General features: G+C 42.3%; 1 protein-coding gene across 2 annotated transcripts in view; it reads left to right on the forward strand.

Annotated features, from left to right (window-relative positions):
• The first annotated feature begins 8,619 nt into the window (after positions 1-8,619).
• LIFR (LIF receptor subunit alpha) overlaps positions 8,620-21,350 on the forward strand; it is a 79,554-nt gene continuing 66,823 nt past the window's right edge. The window contains exon 1 of one of the 2 annotated variants that reach the window (XM_024981350.2): positions 8,620-8,865. The gene's annotated coding sequence lies outside the window, so the exon portion shown is untranslated. Of the gene's footprint in view, positions 8,866-8,965; positions 10,768-21,350 lie in introns of those variants that run through there. The other variant, XM_059878766.1, reaches the window with a different exon arrangement.

The following is a 21,350-nucleotide window of genomic DNA, read 5'->3' on the forward strand; positions in this document are numbered from 1 at the left end:
ACTGAAAGAGTAAGAATGGTGGGGGAGTGGCTCCCTAACCAGAAATCAGGATACTGTTACTGAAAGATGAGAGAACGAATGTTGGGCAGTGTCCTCTACACTGCATATTATGTTATATTGTATTATCACATCGCATCATATCACATTATATAACTCCTTGCACCCAAACTTCTGTGATTCAGGAGTCCCTTGTTTTCACGAAGCTCTAATTAACTTCCTAACATCTTTGCAAACTAGTGAACCAGACTTTAGAGATAGAACTTAAGAGAACTAAGAAGAAAAACAATATGTAGACCTATTGCGTGTTTGTGGCTGGGAGCGAAAAGTCCACAATTATTTTCTGGTTCACTGTCTCTTGAACAGAAACTAGAAAATATCTAAAGTGAATAAAACGTTGACTTTATGCCAACTGAGATGTATGCATATTTTAAATTTTAGCCAATAAAAAAAGGTTTAAAATCAAAGGAATAACAAATTCCCTATATATATTTTAGGCTAGATAGTGTATGTTAATTTTTAGTACTTTTATGAGCTGTAATTAACCTTGGGCCTTTGAGAAATCAAATGTTAAGGCTTTAAGCATTTAGATATGAACCTCAGTCTAGTTATGTAATATACTCTGTGCTCAGGTTTTCAGTTATGTATCACTCTTTTCGACCCTTGGACTGTAGCCCACCATGCTCCTCTGTCCACGGGATTTCCCAGGCAAGAATACTGGAGTGGGTTGCCATAACTTCCTCTAAGGGATCTTCCCGACCCAGGGATAGAACCCACATCTCTTACATCTCCTGCATTGGCAGGTGGGTTCTTTACCACTAGCATCACCTGGAAAGCCCAAACAAAGAAACAGAAAACTGTGATGCTGAGTTGCTCAGTCATGTCCGACTCTTTGCGACCCCATGGACTATAGCCCGCCAGGCTCCTCTAGCAGATCTTCCCAACCCAGGGACCAGACCCAGGTCTCCCGCATTGTGGGTAGATTCTTTACCAGCTGAGCCACCAGGGGAAGCCCAAGAATACTGGAATGGGTAGCCTATCCCTTCTCCAGCAGATCTTCCATACCCAGGAATTGAACTTAGCTCCTGCAATGCAGGTGGATTCTTAACCAGCTGAACTACCAGCAAAGTAATTTCTATTAGTTAATACTTAACTAATAGGAAATTAATTACATTCTGTGTTTTGAAAGAGTCTTACAATGCAAATTTCATGAGGATAAGGGCTTTGTTTCACTCACTGTTGTACCCTTCACATTTGTATGTAGTAAGCGTTCAGTGAGTAAGTGTTGAATATTGAATTTAAAAATCTAAAAATGACAATCAGTTGAGTTGTTCAGTCGTGTCCGAATTTTGCTACCCCATGGACTGCAGCATGCCAGGCTTGCCTGTCCATCACCAACTCCGGGAGCTTGCTCAAACTGATGTCCGTCGAGTCAGTGAAGCCATCCAATCATCTCATTCTCTCTTCATGGATGTCTATTATACTTAAAACTGTATCTGTGAATTACTGATCTTTGTTCTTTAACTGAAATTTCTTATTTTCTAAAGATGGAAACATGTATTGAAAATTCAGGATTCAACACATATAATTATATGGTAATTCTAAGAAACTCCTAACAAACTGCTCTATGTGAAGTAAAAATACCGTTGGCAGGCATAGGTGAAAGCAACACTCTCTCTAAATCCATTGGAAGTATCTGGGGTGCTCCTGGCCACTGGGGTTCTGAGTATAGAGACACTTTCACTTTGAGGAAGTAGTAACCCCACAGAGGTAGATGCTAGCGTGAAAATCTGATCATGAGGTCTATTGCAATGCAGAGGGGAGAAACTTGGGGATGGTGGGATGGGCTGGGCCCTGTAGACACAGTCCTGCATGAGATGGCAGAATGCAAACAATACCCAGAAGAAATAGCAATTCATCTCTCTCACTGAGTAAGAAAATCTGAAACGGGTATATGAGAGAAAGAGGTCTGTGCCAACAGAGGCAAAGGAGAGGAGCAAACTGGACTCAGGAGAGATGGGAGAACACTCAGAGTGTGGCTTCGGACTGAGAAGGGCTTTGCAAAGCACTGGTTCAAAATGACGGCAGCAGCAACAAACTGGAAGCAGTGCAGGGGTGAGCAGCCAGGCTGGCACTGACAGCGGAATGCAGAGCCCAGTAATCAGGTGTGGGTTTTGGAGGCACACTGCAGTGGTTTGAAATAAACTGTTGTCAACATCCATGCAGCCTCGTTTGTAAATGTGAATGACAGCCCTCCTTGAAACTCACTAGGTTGCAGGGAGCATGGAGCAACTCGGTATAACCTGGAACTCTGTAAGCGCTCAATAAATGTTCATTCCTGGTATCTATCAAGTAAGTGTTCTGAACCATACTTTTAGTTAATGTCTTTTAATTTAGAATAATGAAGCTTTTGAATTAGCCTGGAATTCAGACCTTTGTTATTTTCCTTCTTTTGCTATTGAGCTTTGGTTTCGTCATCTGTCAGTGGGACTAATATATATAACACAAAGAAAGTGCCCTGCACTGAGACTATTCATGCTAACAACTAATTAATACTCATCTCCCAACTTGAGGGTCACATGTACACCTGTTTCTCTTTCCTAGAGTTAAGAAAAAAACATCTAGTGAGACTAGATTAATTGATGTAGTCCATGTTAGGCCTATCAAGGTGGGTAGAACAAAATTCTAAATGCACTTGAGTTTGATTTGGATGATATCTTAATTTCGGCAGTTTTAAGGTTTCTGTCAGCTCTTTAAATGTAAGATTCTGTAATGAAACAAAATAGTCAGAAACTTCAGATTTCTTGGACATGTCACAGAAGAGAATCTGAGAGTTGTGGACTTCTCCTTTGAGAGTGTTGTCCTCACGGAAATCATCAACAGCAACGTCCCTATTGGCCGGAGCTTCCATAGTGATGGCCACTTTTGTTTTCCGATGTGAGACCCAGGCGGTGTACCAGGTGAGGTGCCCAAAGGAAACCCCAGGGACACTGCAGTTATTAAAATTAATTATATAACTGACTCATTATTTTTCGGCTACCTGATGTGTTAGAGACCTTGAGTTAGCTCCGCTGGCAAATGTGTAACCATTAAAAATTCTCCACAGTCAGAAACTGGAAACAAAAACTCACTCTTTCGGTTTTAGATTTTTTTGGTCTTGTACAGAACATTGAAGGCTGTGGATTAAGTGCATTAGTTAGAATAATATATCCAAGGATTTAAGGAATTTGGGTCCAATTTCGAACCACTCCACTACCTCTGGCTTGACCTCAGCTCAATTCCTTAATCTTTTGGCTTCTTTCTCCATCTGTGCAAGATGCCTCTGGCAACACACTGAGTGCAGTAACTGTAGGAACAAATTAAATAATGGGCTTAATATCACCACCAGGATTGGAGTAAAGAGCTCTTTTGCTGGATCCATTAGCTCAACTGAGAGTAACAGCACAGGATTCTGGGTCTATGATGGACTATACGGAATAGCATCGCGTCAATGTGAAATGTCCTGCTTTGCCCCTCAATCACTCTAGACAACAGATAAAGAATATTGGGAAAGAAAGAGACAAGCAAGGACAGAGGAGAGAGCTTGGTAAGTCAAAAAGAAGAGCTACAAGTTGAAGGGATGGAGGACCAAAAGATAAGATGCGTGGTGTGATTGGAGACAGAAGCAGAAATGAGAAGACGGAAGAGGCAGGGACAAAAACAAGAAAAGGAGGGCGATGAAGGCAAGGCTTTGAAGTGAAGTTTCAGACAGTAGTTCTGAAATTGGTACCTGGCCGGAGGTAAGGAGATTGCAGCAGAGCAGAGCATGGCAGTGGGGCAGGGTTCATTCCAGGTGAGGCTTTGCTGCTGGTGCTGTCTTCAGTGGCTCCTTCTACATTCCTGGTACCCCAGACCTAGGCTCTGGTTCAGGGTAACCTCAACAACTTAAGACGCTTAACCTCTCAGAAGTATGAGTTTTAATAGGATTCTTGAGATGACAGATCTTGTGCTCAGTCGCTTCAGTGGTGTCCGACTCTTTTTGACCCCACTGACTGGGGCCCACCAGGCTTCTCTGACCATGGGATTCTCCAAGCAATAATACTGGAGTGGGGTGCCATGCCCTCCTCCAGGGGATCATCCCTATGTAGGGATTGAACCTGTGGCTGTTGGGGGTCCTGCACTGCAGGCAGAATCTTTACCACTGAGCCATCTGGGAAGCCTGGGTTTACCAGGGAATTAACTAAATGTTAGTCTGTTGGTGGAAAGGACCCTCAAATCAATTTCTAAGCTTTACTCACTGAGGATAACAGCATTTATAACCACCCAACTACCACAGGTAGTCCCAAAGAGACTCATCTACTTGCTTTGATTGATTTAAAAGTGATGTTAGATGTGGTTATAAGGATACAGTTTGTAGCTAATATTCATTGCTTACTTTGTGTCAGTAGTATACTCCATGCAGTCTTCCAAAAGGGATCTGAGGTGATTTACCATAATAGACATTATAAGAGAGCAGGAAAAATTATACACATACACCTTGTCTGAGGAAAACTGCAGTGTGTTCAACACAGTGTAATAAGAGGCTTTATAGAAATTCATTCATCTTCTCTGCCACCTTCTGATAGGTATTTTAAATAAGCCCTTTTCATAAAGAAACTGGGGAAACCAACATTTGATATTATGTCCTTGGTTTGCTTCACGGGGCAGTATTAAAAAACAAGAAAATAACCCTGTATGAGTCTCTCCACTTATGACAACAGCAATTTCAAAGGTTTCTACCAGGAAAAAAAAAAAATATATATATATATATATCGGCTCTGCCTGCCATCAAAGGATGGCTGAAACCATTGAAGTGGATTGAAGTGTCCTGTTAACTTAAGACTCTGGAATATCCATCATATAAGGACCCTTATGACAAATTTCTCTCCCAGCATGAGCCAGGAAAGACTTTCTCCAAAATAAACTCTACTTTGCCATTCCTTGCACTTAACAGTAAGAGTTACAAAAATCTTCATTTCCTTACTTCATTTGGCTGTGAGGAAGCCTGGAGCTAAATTTTGTGCTCAAATGCTATTGTTTGTCTTAGCCAGAAGTTTTTTTTTTTTTCTTTAAAAAAAAAAAATTTTTGTTTTTCATTGTAAACCACCTGAAGTCTCCTTGGAAGAAGACTTTGGTAAAAATAAGCAAAGACAACATACAGTCTTGTTGGGGCCATACTGAGGATATAAACTAAAATAGTTTACATAACACCCCCAAAATCTATTTGAAAGAGAATATTTTAAACAGAATCCCAGGAAGATAATATCTTTCATGGTGTTTATTGCATTTTTCATGCCCCTCACACCACATTTCAAACTACTTTGGTTACTCAGAACATAACATGGAGAGAAAATTAGCTGACTATTCTAATGTATCTTCTTGTCATATATCTAATTAAAGTTTTGTACCTTGTCCAAAACTACTTTCTAAAATAAACCAATTTAAGTCTACATTTATCAGTCAGGCTTAAAATGAAGAATGGCTTCACTCATTTCAACTATTCTCTGGCTAATAACTATGCTTAATTTGTAGTTTTATTTGGTTCCAAAATTTCTTCCAGAAAGAAAGCCATATCTTGTCCCACTGATTGATAACAGCACACGTGTTAGATCACACATCCCAAGGAGCCTGCATGTGAGCCAAGATATGAGTAATTTAATAACAAAACCCCATCATCTCACATTTGCTGCTTTTGTGAGTGATGGATCCCTTCAAAGAACAATGCCTTTCATTTCCAAAATTTTCATTACAGGTGTGGTGATGATTTTTATTTCACTTAAAGATTATTTTTATGTTTAAACATTTCAAATGAAATCTTATTTATGAAAAAAAAAAGAAAGAAATGAACAAAATAGAAAAGCCGGGAGAATAGCTAGAAAGAACATAAATCTTGGGCATAAAATAATTAACAAGGAAATTAATTATAGCTACCCAAGAAGTACTTTATGTTCAACATTTTGCTGCTTTATGCCCTTTCAATTTTAGCTTATTATATACCTTGCCTTCTTGCTTCTAATTATGTAGTCATTTCCATCTCCTTCTTTATTTGTTCAACACAAACATTAAATAGGAACTACTGTCAGACTCTTCATATTATACAACATAAGCATCAAAAAAACAAATTTTATGTTTTGATATCTATTTTGCAATATCTGTTTTTTTGTTTACAAACTTTATTATTATATAAAATAGTATTTACAGAACAGACTTGTCATGACAAGGGAAATAACAGTGTCAATCCGTGGCACTTTAAATTAAGTTAAATTCCTTTAAGAATCCAAAGAGGTTAATCCACCTTTTATACAATCATTAAGGAAAATTTCCTACCATCAACTCAGCAGGACCAGATCAAGTGCTGCAAAAACTGAGTTTCTGGTCGTAATCAGAAAATTGCTAAGATATTTTTAAAGCCCCTGCTTTCCTATGGAAATATAAAATCTACTTTTTCTCATGAAAAGTGTGTGTAACATGGCTCTTCAAACCAGACCTCAGTATGGTGTGGGTCCTTGGGTGCTCCTTGAAAACTGTGGCAAGTTCCTGAGCTCCCCAACTTGTGATAGGGGAGTGTGCACTGGAGGCAAGTTTCTGAATCTAATTAAATCTTTAAGGCATTGTTCCAGCCCCACATCCAAGTCCCTGGCAGGAGACAAGGCAATACATTCACATGGCCGTGTTTTTGTACAATTGGCAAAAGTAAGATATTTTAACCACCATCAGCTGAGACTGAGATCTCTTTTCCTTTCAGTTTTCCCTTTGTCACTTTCCCTTGGGTTGGGTGGTGCTGGAGCAGCTTGGGTGTGCTGTATTGTTTTGTTTTTCCTTTTCCTTTGGGAGGACCACCCAAATTGCATAAATTTCTCATAAAATCTGCATCAACACACCCCTATGTGTGATACAGTACCTGTTTTACAGGTATGTTGTGCAGGTTCAAAGAGCTGACGGATGGCGCCAGGCACAGAGTGTATCCAATAGTTGCTAGGCATTATTATTCCCCCAAGAGTTTCAAAGTCTAAGTAATAGAAGTAAGCATTCTACGTAATATGCTTAAAAACTATGATTTTTTCCCACAAAAGGAATTTCTCCAACTCATGTAGGGGCTACATCACAATTTTCTTAGACTCTAGGCACTTGAGCCTCTTTGTTGAACCCCTTCATCCATTAAACTCTTTTTAAATGAGATAAATGTCCCAAACCACCAAGGACTCAAGAACCAGGGTAACACAAAAAGCAGCATCTTCAACAGGGGTTCAGGTACACATACTGGAAGCCTGTTTTGCAAACAAGGTCTCAGAGATAATAGGAAGCATTAGTTTTGGCGTTTAAAATACCTATGAATGAAGCTGGCCGTTAGAACACAAGTGGGGTCCATGTCTTACCGTGAAACACACACTTTCATTTAGGGAGACTACATTTCCGTGTACCTGATGGTGTTTTTGTGCCCATTCTAGTTACATTATCAACAGGGAAATATTGCCTCAGAAAATAAGGTTCATTTTGCCAATTTAGAAATTGCTTTGGAATTTCATCCCAAAGGTCTCTTATAAAAACACGTCGGCCTTTGTGCTGGTGCATCAAATAAATCACAAATGAAACAAACAAGCTGGCTTCCTATGAAGGTGTGTCTGCAGAGCCCTGGGACTCTGCGTGCCAGGGGCTCCATCTGGCACATTTCTGAACTTTGCAAATTAATTGTGCTGAAGAGAACATCATCAAACGTGTCCGGCATAGAGGGTAAACATCTTCAAACCATGATTCTGCGCCATCAAACGCTCTCCAGCTAATTACATTTGGTGCTCTACTCTGGACGAAAACCGAGGCCAAGTGAAACTGCGGAAATGGGAACAATGCAAGGAGGAAAAATCTCACCCCATTAAGAGATCCGTTTTTTCTCCGCACAAATAAGCCCACCACGTCTTGGAGGCAAGACTAGATGACTCCGAATGCCCCCGCAGGCCCTCTCCGGCTGAGCGAGCCCTGCGTGGGCAGGAGGAAAGTGCCCGGAGTGGCAGCGCCCCAGCCCAGGGAGCATTATAAGTTATTCATACAATCTAAGCAATCGCTCCCCGTGTCGTTCCCGCCCGCCCCCAACCATTCGCGCCCCAGCATAGAGGCTAGTTTTCGAGTGTATTTACAGAAGAAGCTAAAACACGGCCGCAGGTCGTCCTCTCCTCCACGCAATGTTTGCAATGCGCTTTGACAGCGTCTCGGGAGCCTCTCTCCTTGCAGGGCCGCCGCGCGCTAGGCCGGCCTTCCCGACCATTTGCACAGGCCAGGCCGCTCCTCTCCCCGACTCTTCCGTGACCTTCCGAGATGGGCCTCGCGACGGGACTCTCCGCGGAAGCACCATCCTCGGCGCTGGAGCCCCGCGCGCGGCCGCTCTCCTCCGGCTCCAGGGGGCGGCCCCGCGAAAAGCGCCGGACGCGCGCGGCCCCGCCGAGGGGCGACGGCGGGGGCGCGCGGGCGGCTTCCGGCGGGGGTGCGCGGGGCGGGGCCGGGGGCGGGGCCGGGACCCGGGTAGCGGCGCCCCCCGCCGAGCGGCGTGCAGGCACCGCCCCCGCGCGCCGCAGTCGGGGCTGGAGCGTCTCGCCAGTAGTGGTGGCCGTTACTGTTGCCTCCGCGCGTCTGTGGCGGCGGCGGCTTCTCCCGGAGCTCGCGGAGGGCAGCGGGCCGCCCCTCGTCCGCGGCCGCCTGCAGCAGCCCTGCTCTGGGACTGGGGGAGGCGAGACGGCGGAGGCGGCGGGTGGTGCCCGGCCCCCCTCCTCTACGCCTCCAGCCCACGGGCGACTGCGAACTCCGGGCAGCCCCCGGGCGGCGGCCGAGGATGGCTAGATAGCGGCGCGCAAGCGGCCCGTGAGTACTGGGAGCGGGTGGGCGCGGCGCGAGGCGTGGGGAGTGGGAGCCGCGGACCCCGGAGCCGGGTCCCCTGGGCGCATCGTCGCCGGCGCCGGGCGGCCGGCGCGGGGCTGGGGGCAGCGCTCCGGCCGGCTTTGGCCCCGGGGTCCGGGAGCGCCTGAGAGGAGTGACCCGGGCGGAGGATGGGGCGCACCAGGTCTCGCCGCTCTCCGCGCCCTTGGGCCACCCGGGCTCCCGGAGGACGCCGACTCCCCGGCCGCGAACTTCTGCCGCACGTAGGGCAGTAAGTTCTGAGGCCACAGGCTACCTGGGGGATGGGAAGGAGCTTTAATTTTTATTTTTCTTCAGTGATGTAATCAGCCAAGTGACCCCCGTGCCTCATGTCTTCATTAAAGCTAGTTCGCTGTCCCTTCTGTATTCATGCTGTATTTGATTTACCTTTATTTTATGTGCTTGTATCCGAAGGTGCTATACTGATTGAATCCAGAGTTTAAGGAGTTGACCATCAAACTTAGGCTTCATAATAGATTCCAGTTTTAAATGCATCGTTTCAAAAGACAGAGCTGGAATCATAAGTTCTGACCGACAGAAAATTCTGCACTTCACATGTTTTGAATTTACACCTTGAATAATGTGATTCTGGTCTCCACCTTCTGCATCCCCACCTTTGGCTACCAAAAATATATGAGGTGTTTTATTTGCGGTTGGGTGCCTCTGAGCTCCTTTTTGTATGGTGTGTTATTGCACTCAAATATTGATATAGCATATATGCTGCTACTGAATAGCATTTGTATGGAAATGAATTTCTCTGCATTTTTTAATGTGTTCATTTAAGATACGTTTTTTGACAGAAACGTTTCAGTTTAGAGTTTGCCTTCTGATTTGTTTGTTTTCAGTGTCAGATTTGTGTTTAATTTAAAAAAATTTGCTTGGAGTAAAATGAAGTGACTTAGTAGTATCATTTAGTCAGGGGTCCAAAAATGATTCCTAAATTAAATTTGAAGCAAATTCCCCTTCCTAGAAAAGTGAAAGCATTTGTTTAGTGCAAATGATGCTTGTCCCTTCCCTTAAATGCTGATTTTGCCACAGATCTGAAATCACATTTCACTAATATCAGAGGGTTCCTTGTCTTAGCCTGGCAGGGGAAAGGAAACCTAAGTATAGAGTATGTTTTTAAAAACACTGTCTTCTTACTTGTTTCATAGGTTGACTTTCTGTTTTATAGCCAAGGGGAAACTGTTGATTTGGAGACTTCATTAGGTAGTTACAAGCTCGATTTAAATTTCCCTTCCAAGAATTGAATTGAGGTTTATTTGCTTTGTAATAGGTGAGATCACAAGCTCGCCTCTCTAATTGCTGGTGACTTGGATTCTTTTCTGGGAAATAAGGATCAGGAACTTTGATGTCAAAGAGAACAAACTTATGTGATTTTTGAAACCTTCCGCTTATTGATGGTCATTGTTCAATAATATGTTGGCAATGATATAAATTATTATAACATTAAAATTTATCAGCATTATTTGTGGGACCAGCTGCCTATGCACCCTCTAGAAGATTCAGCATGTATAAAAAGCTATGGAGTGAAAAGTGTATCTCCTCTCCCCACCCCCCACCCCCCACTGCACCCTGTTCTCCCCAGGACCCTGTGTATATCTTTCCAGATAAAGCGTATGCTAGTATAAACATTTTGTATGTGTTCTTTTTATTTGTCTTTCCACAATTGAGGACACATTGTATATTCTGTTCTGCACCAGCTCCCCGCCCTCCCCTTCCCTCCCGGCACAGTACTAAATCTTGGCAGTCTCTACATCAGTACCTAAGAGCTGTCTCATTCTCCAACAGCTGCAGAGTACTCCATTAACGATGAGCCATCATTTATTTAACCTCTTCTTTATTGAGGTATATGTAGTATTTCTACTATTTTGCTATAGAACTGTTGTAAAACATTAGTTTCTGAGGTTTTTAAGTGAATTTCAATTATTCCCAAAGGCAGTGGTAACTTATTTCTTTGCATCATGTTCCAGGAAATGAATGCCCCTTCTCTCCAGTGTACACTCTTTCCTTTTATATAATTTCAAAGTGATCCATAAGGGTCTCTGGTGTCTTTGTGGTGAAGCATGAGACACCAGGGCCAGTTACTAAGGTGGTATTCCTTGATTAACACCTTAGCTCTTTGTCTCAACAAAAGAAATAGAAGAACAGATATAAAATTTTAAGAATAATCTGTAAGAAAAATTCTTAGGAGTTTAAATATTTTGAACATAGAGAAGAGACTCATACCTTTGGTTAGGTTGGAGATAAAGGCAGGTTGTGTTTCGTAAAACTTGTTTGCCATTAGGCACCGACACCCCTGCCTTCTGCAAATGATCACTGGTATCTCTGTTGCTATAATATGTTTATAGATTGTACACTTTGGGAGAAGGTTACTCATTACTCCTAAGGAGGAGTATGCTTTTAGAAAATATTTGGGCCTTTTAAATTAAAAATTGAGGTCTTTTAGAGTGCTTTTAAAACAATAAATTGTAGAAGTAAGACTAATGCTAGCTAGCAGTTGAGCCAAATACATTATAAAATTTGAGTATTATTCAGTGTTGAGCTTTATATTTCCATTATGCTTATTTTTGAAAGTGTTTTTAGAGCTAATGTAAGAAACTATAATAATCCTTTTTTTAAATGACCAAGGAAACCTTTTCATGTTTAAGGTGTTTTGTTTTTCCTTTGTTATTTAGTACCTGTCATTGTACAAAACTGCTAATATTGGCTGTATTTGCTCTTCTTAAATAAGTATTTACTGAGCATGTGTTACATCCCAGGCAACTTTCTAGAGACTAAGAATGTAGCAATGCACAGGACAGAGACCCCATTCTAATGAGTTCACCTCTTAGTGAGGGAGATGGATAAAAACCAGAGAAGCAATAAAGACAATAAGGTCAGAGTGAGACATGCTGGAGAAGTGATAAAATAGGGTTGCTGGGATAAAGAGAGGCAGGGTGGGGCTGCTGTTTTAGACTGAGCAGCTCTGGAAGCCTCTCTGAGGTGAAGAAATTTAAACTGAGGGTTGAGTGTGTTCTTGGAGATCTGGAGGAGTGGTGGCTCAGGCAGAGGGCATGACATACGCAGAGGGCATGGCTTGTGCAAAGGCCAGGCGGTAGGACCGAGCCTCGCACACCAGAGGAACAGACGGCCGCCAGTGTGGCTGGAGTTTCTGATCAAAAAGTGGCTGGAGAGAGCAGGTGCTGGGATAGGTGTCCTGGGCATTTGCAAATGGCAAGGAAGGTTCAATGACGTGGGAGGGAGACCTTGGATGGTGGGGTTCCTCCACCTGCTGGAAGCTCCAGGAGGGCAGTTGTGGATCTGCTGCTGCTTCATTGCTTAGCCTGGGTCATAATGTGCTGTGAATATTTAGAGAATTAACTAATAATCAGTTTAAAAAATAATCTTGTCTGGTTTTTCTCAAAATACTTAGATTTGGGAGTCTTTGAGCTGAGTTTTCTCTATCTTGGCTGTGGCCCTTGACATTACCAGATCCATCCCACTGTTAAAGCATCTTCTCAGATTGTTGCTTTAAGTGAGTTGCATTTTGTTTCTGTTCCCTGAAATTAAATTATGAAGCCTTAAAAATGTGCCTAATTTTCCAGGACATTATAGTGATTTCTGAGTACTTGAAACAGAAGTTCCATCTTTGATTTCAGTGTATTAGCCCTTTGCTTAAGTGTAAAAATTTCAGAGAGGCCTTTTTTAGTATAGTGAATGTTTGAATTCTTTGGGGGCAGATTACAGACTAATGAGCCCATAAAATATATGTGCTTTATGCAGGTACTTTTATTCTCACAGGAAGAATGTGTGCCTGTTCTATTTTAGGGAGTATCAGGAACTGTGGTATTTCCTCTTCCCAACTTCTAATCTGTTTGTCATTCTAAATATATGTTCCTTTAGATTAATTGAAATCTTGGGAATTGAGTGTTGTGCCAAGCAATTGTTGTAGGCGCCTAATTAGAATCTGTTGTCTTTTTCTTAACTGTGACTTTTGAGGTCCTGTCCAACATCAGGAGCTGGGATCTTGCAGAATGAGGGGATTTGATATTTTTATTTCCTGTTCTATTTGGTTGATACCTGAACCCAATAAGCTGCTCCCATGTAAGATAATTGTATCTTCCAGCATTCTCTCATAAGCTCTGGGCACATGCTATGTGAAGGATGGATTCTGTGACTCTGAAATCTTAAATCAAGTTCCTTTTGTCTTTTGTCAGTCTCCTTGCAGCAAAAACCCTTCAGGCAAACTAACAGACGCCCGTAAGCATCTGTTTTATAGGTCACTGGAACACGTACAGGCCTAGGTGCTCGAGTCAAAGTGCAGTCACCTTTACATTTCCTTTGTGGACTTTAGAGATGCAGGACTTGAGGTTGACTTTACATTGTCCACAACTGACAACACATACATTCTTACCGTCCTGGCTGCTCCTGTTTGCTTCTGCGGGCAGACGTTGTGTATATCAGTTACTGTTTTATGCTTTTATGTTGGAAGTTGAAGAAAACCTTTTTAGTAGGTGAGTTTTTCACGTACTTTTGCAGAAATGTGAGAAAACCTTGCCTCTACACATTCTTCTGGTTTGTAGGGCAGGTACAGAGGAAGACTTGAAATCACATACCCAAAGCTGAGAATCTGCACCTATATTATTAAGTGGTAGTATCCTGAAAGACTACAGAAAGGTGCTAATGCTTATAGAAAGTGTGTGGTTCTTCTCTAAGGGTGACTTGGGATACTGAGGCCCCTTGCCTTCCTCTCACAGCTCGCAGAAACAGGCTTCTCCAAGGAGACCCTGGATTGGAGGACAGTTGAAATGGTGGTGGTGGGAGCATGTGGTAGAAAATATCAAGTGGTGGCAGAAGGCATGCCCCCATTTCTCCCGTTAGAAATGCTGGAGGGGCCGTGAGTTGCAGACATTCTGTAGACAGAATGTGCCTGTGACTTGGGGGTGAGAGTAAGCTGGAGCGAGGTGAGACTCCACCACCACAACCCCAGTGCTGCAGCTGCCAGCACGCCACCTTAAAGCTGGGTGCCAGCCTTCCCAGCCACAGGCCTGGAGACCAGCCGCCACACCACTGTCTCCTGTTTCACGTTTCACGATGTAGTATTTATAGTGCAGTGCAAAAGCGAAGGACACAAGAACGTTTTAGGATCCTTTTCAGAGAAACAGTTAAATTGGGAGCATAAATCTTCATCTGAGTGAAACCTGATCCTGTATTATCCCTTGAAGTTACCTGGATCACCAGAGTTTTACTCTAGATGTAAAATTTGGGAGGAAGGGACTGAGAGCCTGGTTCGGATTTCTAAGGAAGGACTATATGTAGTCCTATATATAGCTTAAAATGCAGAGTACTGACAGCAGTAGGAGCTTAAGCATTCAAACAAAACCAAAGAAGGTACAGAATTTAAGAGCCAGAAAGGGCCTTGGATCTTCTGGTCAACTGTAAGTTTACTACTAAAGAAACCAAGCCGCAGAGGTGTTTTCATTTGCCTAAGAATCCAGTAGTTCCAGACTGGCATTGTAACTATGATTTGCTAATTCCTAACTGCAGGCAGGGCTCTGTGCTCCACTCTGGAACAGCAGGGGATCCGTGGGGTTCACAGCTGTGTCTCCATAGAACAGTACCCAGCCCACAGTAGACATTCAGATATTTATTGACTAAGTGAATATGTAGGAATTTTGAGAACTTAAGATTGCACCTTAACTATAAGATAGTACTTATAAAATTTGAGAGAATATGCAGTAATTGTGAGTTTCTTTTCTTGTAAACATTAGAGCATGTTACTATTAGAGCCCAACAGTGAAGCCTGATATTAACCAGGTGGGCAGACAAAGATGTGGAGTCCTACTAGCTTGGCACTTTTCAGAGCCCAGTGTCACTAGATTTTTTTTACCATTCATTCTGTTCATTCTGCTGGGATCTGCTGTCAAAGTTTTGTATTTTGTATTTGAAAACATGTATACTGTAAAATCCAACATTTATTTTCCACATTGTTTGCTATTTTTCTCGATATGTTTTATCAATAGTTTCACTGTTTTTAAAACTTAGAGCCGTATAGAGATTTGACTGTTCAAAAACAAATCTTGCTAACTATTAGGTTTGGGGGATTGTCACTTTCGAATGCTGCTGGTGGGTATTTTCAATTGTTACAACTTTCCAGGAGGGTAATTTTGCATTACTCATCGAAAGCCTCAAAAATGTGCCATGTCCCTTAGTCAGGCATTTCCACCACTAGGAATTTAAACTAAGGGAAAAAAAAATAAAGCCTGTGTATGGAGACCAATCTATAGCAGTGGTTCTCGCCTACATAGGCATGTGGGCCCCGTGTTCCTGTCCGCCGCTTTCTCCTGGCACAGTGATTCTTCCCTTGATGGGAAGCCCACGTCGTGGGGTATCTCGAAATTGGGCAGGGGAGTTCTCTCCCAAATTAGGAAAAAACCTCATCTCCAAATTCTGGTGACCTCCATGAAAAGTACACCAAAAAACCCAACCTCTAATTTGCAAAAATGATTTTTGCAGCTTTGTTTATGTTAGTTATAAACTAGAAGCAACTTAAACGCTCAATAATAGGGATATTGATTACATAAATTGTGACATACACCTATAATGGAAAACCCTTTCTTCATTGACACTGAGGTAGGGAAGTATTTATTGATGTAGAAAGATATTCTGAGTTTGTAAACTGAAAAAGCAAACTTGCAAAACAGTATGTGAAACTTGATCTAGGAGTGGTTTTTTTGGTCTTGGAGAAAGAGGCAGAGAGAGAGCTCAAGCAAGCGAATCAGAGCCTCAGTTTTCTACCTGTTATGTAGGAAAATGCCGGGGAGACTATACACCAAATGCTTTGTGTTTTGTGTTGAAAGTACAGGTGACTACTATTTTTAGAGTCTAGCGGGCTACAGTCCATAGGGTCGCCAAAGAGTCAGACAAGACTTAACGACTAAACAACAACCATTTTTGGTTTCCTGGATATCCAACATTTAAAGCATATTTTGTAGTGAAGGGAATGAGAACAGATTCCCTTTTTGATCTACTGGTTGTATGAACTTGAGCACTTTCTGTGTCTGATTTCTTACCTGTAAAAGGGAATAATAATATCCAGCTCATGGTGCCCACAGCTAGTATGTGTTAGGTAAATGCTACCTTGGCTTCACAATTCTGTTATGGTTAAGGCCAGTATTCCTATTAAGACAGATTTCTAAGCAGAATAACTTATATCAACTCTTGTAAGAAGCATTTTAAGGCATTCTGATGAAATATTTCATTGCTTCCGGTCACTGGGAAATACTTTGTTGAGTTATTATTTACTTTAAAACTGCAGTGCTTTCCATTGCCAAGAGATTTTATTTTGAGTCAAAAGCTTTTTTTTCCCCTTTTATTATCGACTTTAACAATCCTGTATGATAAGTTCTTGAATGTCAGGGTCCAATCCCTTTTACTCATAGAGTTTTTAAAATGAAATGTGATTCATTCATTCAGCAACTGTTGAGGGCTTTTTCCTCCCAGTCAGTGGGTAGGCATCAAATAGGCAGCAGTGCCCAGGGCAGACACGCCCTCACTACTTGGATGCCATGGAAAGTGACCAGGGCAGTCCAAGGCCAGGAGGCATACCTACTCAGTAAACCTGTGTTACCACGGCTGACAGTCAAGTGGGCCTCATTTCCTCTCCTGCAATTTTGAAAGAAACTGTGTTGTGATGTTACTTTTCAGTGAACACAGCCATGGCCTCCTGCTTGATCCACCAGGTACATGAGGTGCTGACTGGGTTATTTCACCTTGACAGTCTCTGATGATTTAGTGATGACTTGTGTTACACATCTGTTAGAATATCCTGGGCTAACAGTCTTAAAATTGCTACTGTGTATCTTCTGTGAAGGACATGCCTTTTTGAGATTATTTTATGTAAAATTACTGAAATAGGTTCCTACTCATGAATTTAGGATGGATGGATATCCATAGATATACCATTTGAAAAATTCTAGCACATGGTCTCACTGAGGATGAGGCAATAAAACCGGCGGTTTAAAGTGAGGTTACCATTTGACAGTTATATCAAAATACATTAATTTTGTAATTTGTTTTTTGAGTCGAGACAGTTCTTTTAAAGTTGGTAGCAGCTGTAAATATTTTGATATAAAATAAACCCTCAGTGTTCATGAAAAATGTCTCAGGACCTTTATGACAAAATACTGACCTTGCATTTTATTTTTCTCATATAGCCTAGTAAGATAAGATGGTATCATAAATCACTTTTTTCTTATTCCTGTGGAGAATGCATGTAGAAGTCATGTCACAGATTGGCGCCACTCGCAAAGCTGACATTTTATTCCTTCTTTATCTCACAGTTTTTTTCCATCTATGCCTCTGCTTTCCATGGCCCACTCTGCTCTCCTGGCCTCTGCTGGAACCAGCGATTGGCTTTCTTGTTTTTATTCGGGTGGGGGGTTCCCTTGTCACAAATACTCTTTACCTGTCTTGAGATATACTGAATATGTAATAGTAAATGGAGAGCAACAAAGCTGTGTTGACCTGTAGACATTAGACTGTTGGCTCTGTTGGCTGGGTGTAGAGTTTAGCCAACTCACTGCTTTCTCAAATGCCAGCTTCAATAAATTACAACTGTGTTTTGGAACTTTTCAGTTCACAAATCGTCAAAGTTTTGATTGCTGTACTCACTCATTCCATGGGCTGCATTGCTGGGATCAAACTCTAATGCTTACAGCGACAGAAGAGGTCACAGATGTTGCTGAGTGGGTGTGATCTGCCTTTTGTCTTTATGCTTTTGATAAAAGCCATAAGAAATATTTGATATTTTTACTTTCTTCTTAATTCTGCTGCATGGCAGACAACACTGGATGCTTGGCAACTGAAATTTGTCTCAGTTTGGGGAATCCATAAGGAAAGACACTGAGGAGGGTTGGATCAGGAGTAGTGTGAGCTGAGTTTTGAAGGACAAGTTGGTGTTTGTTAAGTGGATAAGGAAGAGTGGAGTGGGAAAGACATTCTGGGTAGAGGGTAAGGTGTTCAATGACACAGAGGACAGCAGAGCCTGGTGCTTTTGTTGGAACTTGAATATAGGGCCATTGCGGGCAAAGGCCTGAAGTTAGCTTGGAACAGCAGAGAGCCTCCTGCCATGATGACAGCTGGCACCTTCTCCATAGGCCAGGGAGAGCCAGGGGAGATTTCAGGGATGTGAGACCAGTGGTTCAGAGGGTGACTCCAGGTTGTGTCAGGGAGGCCTGGGAATCCATCAACCTGGAATCCAGGAATCCAGCAACCTGGCAGGAATGTAGACCAAAGGGAAGATGCCCCAACAGGGCCCCAGCCAGGCCTGGCCCTAGAAATTTGTCTTTATTTTCCTAATAATGTTGAGGCAGTGTTTCCTAATAATGAAAAGTGCAGCAGTAATGACTCTGTTCTCCCCAGGCTCAATCCATCACACCCTTCTCTTAAACTTCTATTCAGTGACTAAGTCGTGTCTGACTCTTGGCGACCCCAGGGAGTGCAGCACGCCAGGTTTCCCTGTCCTTCACTCTCTCCCAGAGTTTGCTCGTCAGTGAAGGCGCTCAGTGTGTTTAATCTGCTGATGCCTTACCCTTACAAGTTTAAAAGCTCAAGTGATCCTCAGTGTGGGTGGTTAGAAAACGGAGTAGGTGAAGTGGAAGTGAGGAGGTCTCTACTTAAGCTAAAGGTGTTGGTGAAAAGGCAAAAACTTTCAGTTATAGGATGAAGTCTGGGAATTGATAGTTAATACTACTGTACAGTATCAGATCAGATCAGATCAGTCGCTCAGTCATGTCCGACTCTTTGCCACCCCATGAATCGCAGCACGCCAGGCCTCCCTGTCCATCACCAACTCCTGGAGTTCACCCAGACTCACGTCCATTGAGTCAGTGATGCCATCCAGCCATCTCATCCTCTGTTGTCCCCTTCTCCTCCTGCCGCCAATCCCTCCCAGCATCAGAGTCTTTTCCAATGAGTCAACTCTTCGCATAAAGTGGCCAAAGTACTGGAGTTTCAGCTTTAGCATCATTCCTTCCAAAGAAATCCCAGGGCTGATCTCCTTCAGAATGGACTGGTTGTATCTCCTTGCAGTCCGAGGGACTCTCAAGAGTCTTCTCCAACACCACAGTTCAAAAGCATCAATTTTTCGGCACTCAGCCTTCCTCACAGTCCAACTCTCACATCCATACATGACCACAGGAAAAACCATAGCCTTGTATACCTGAAATTTGTTACGAGAGTAAATCCTAAGCATTTTTGCTACACCCAGAAGAGAAGACTGCTCTGAGGTGACATGAGCTTGGTTGTGGTAATCATTTCACATTGTACACATATACATATCGAATCATCACATTGTGTACTTCACATCCATACAGTTTTGTTTGTCAAATTATATCCCAGTAAAGCTGGGGGAAAAATAGGGAGTAGATTGCATCCGTGAAGAGAAAAGCTATGAATACTTAGAGTATGGTTTATATTGAAGTAAGAATTTATAATAATTTGGACAGTAATAAAGATAACAGTAATAGCTTATGTTTTATATTAATAATACTTTAATGTTAGTTTATCTACTTATTTTTTTAGACTAAAAATAAATCCCTCAATTTTAATACCACAAGAGGACAAGATTTCAGACATTATGATAAAATAAGCAGATGGTAGAGTTGTCCCTCTTCTTGTTATTTTGGCATTTCTATTACATTATTGGCCCACTTCATCAACCAGTGGTGTTTTGGTTTTGTTTTTTCCACATGTTGCTGTTAAGTCACATCTCCTCCAAAATGTACAATTTTTATGTGTTACTGTTGTCATCACCATCATTGTATTTGAGACCCTGAAATTATTAATGCTAAATTTATCTTATTGAATTAGTTTGTTAAATTAATTATAAGAATCTTCATTATTGCATCCAGTATATTTGTTATTTTGCCCAATTTTTGGTCCACAAATTTGATGAATATGATTCCTGTATCATCTTCCATTTCATTAATGAAAATGTCAAGGAAAACAGAACTCTGCCACATCTTTCCATAATCTTCATCTAGCTTGGCAGCATAGATTAATTAGCACCCCTTGGGTAGGATTGATCATGTTGGGAAAGAGCCCTCATCCCTCTTTATATACAACCTGTATCCCTCCGTCTTGCTCATAAACACCTTTCAGATATCAGGAAAGGTCTTTTCAGAGCCAAACCCTTTGTGTCCGATTCTGACACTGGCTTTTCCAACTCATTGGTCTCATCAAGTAAGGGGTTAGGTAGGGCTGGATTGCATTGAATTAGGGCTCCTTGCCTAATGCGTTTTGTAATCTTAGCCAGGATCAACGTCAAGCTTAGGTGTCTCTGGCCGATAGTATCTGCTGTCCTGATTGAATGCCCCTTTCCAGGATAGTTTTGACAAATGCCAATTATTTCAGGATCTGTTTGTCATGCTGTGTTCCACCTTATGTAGAAGACTCAAGTGTAACGTTAGGTAAGTGCTGTGCTTCCTCATGCTTAGAAGACCTTATAACCCTGGTCAGATGCTCAAGGTTTTATTTCAGTCTTCATTTGTTTTTTTGATAAGCATTCGTATTCTAAAATGATGCCTAGGATATTAAGATCTGGAATTAAAGAATACAACCAATTGAAAAGGTACTTGAATTCTTTTGGAGAAGGGAGTCTTCAAATTCCAACTCTGAAGAATGTTAAGAAAACATGTAGGTACATTTTGGTCAATATCTGTGCCCTGAAATATATGTCTTCAGTATATATTTTAGGGTTATTCCACAGCAAGACAAGAATTTTTTTCATGCTGATGCATTCTGAAACAGGTTGCTAACTGGTGCCTTAAGAATTGTAGTTGGCCTGCAAATGTGTTTTGTTTGGCTTACCTACTGATTTTTGAAGAAGGAATTAGTTGCCAACATTTAAAAATAAAGATTTCACATTAAAGGGGGGGTGGACACCAAAACCCCTGCATTTCTGCCTCTTTGTGAAAACCTTGAAGATCTGTGACTCCACCAGACTCTCCTGCCTGGTGGTAATGTGGAAGTAAGGTGCTGACTGGGGGCTGCCCACCACAGCTTTCCCATCCTCACTGCACTCGGGGCCATCATCACCCCCTTCGTCAGGCTGGCCCTTGTGGTATGTCTCAGCCCCTGCTGAGGCGTAGCTGACCAATTGGAAATGTACTTTGAGCTGGAAGGAGAATAGTAAGATGGTAACTGTTTGCTGTGTTGCCCGACCTTTGGCCTGCTGTGATGGTTGGAAGGGCTTGGTAGAGTGAGGGGTATTTCCACCAGGAACAGCGCTCAGCTGTCCAGGGTTGGGGAGCAGCATTGCTGTTCACATTCTAGATCTCCCAGTTCACAGATGGGACAGGGAAGGTATCCCATGAGCAAAACACTGTAGGGCCCTGGGTCATAGCTGTGTGATTTTAGAGATATGAAGGGCTTTGTCCAAGGCCCCA

This window comes from Bos taurus, chromosome 20 (genome assembly GCF_002263795.3).
Source record: "Bos taurus isolate L1 Dominette 01449 registration number 42190680 breed Hereford chromosome 20, ARS-UCD2.0, whole genome shotgun sequence".
NCBI lineage: Eukaryota > Metazoa > Chordata > Mammalia > Artiodactyla > Bovidae > Bos > Bos taurus.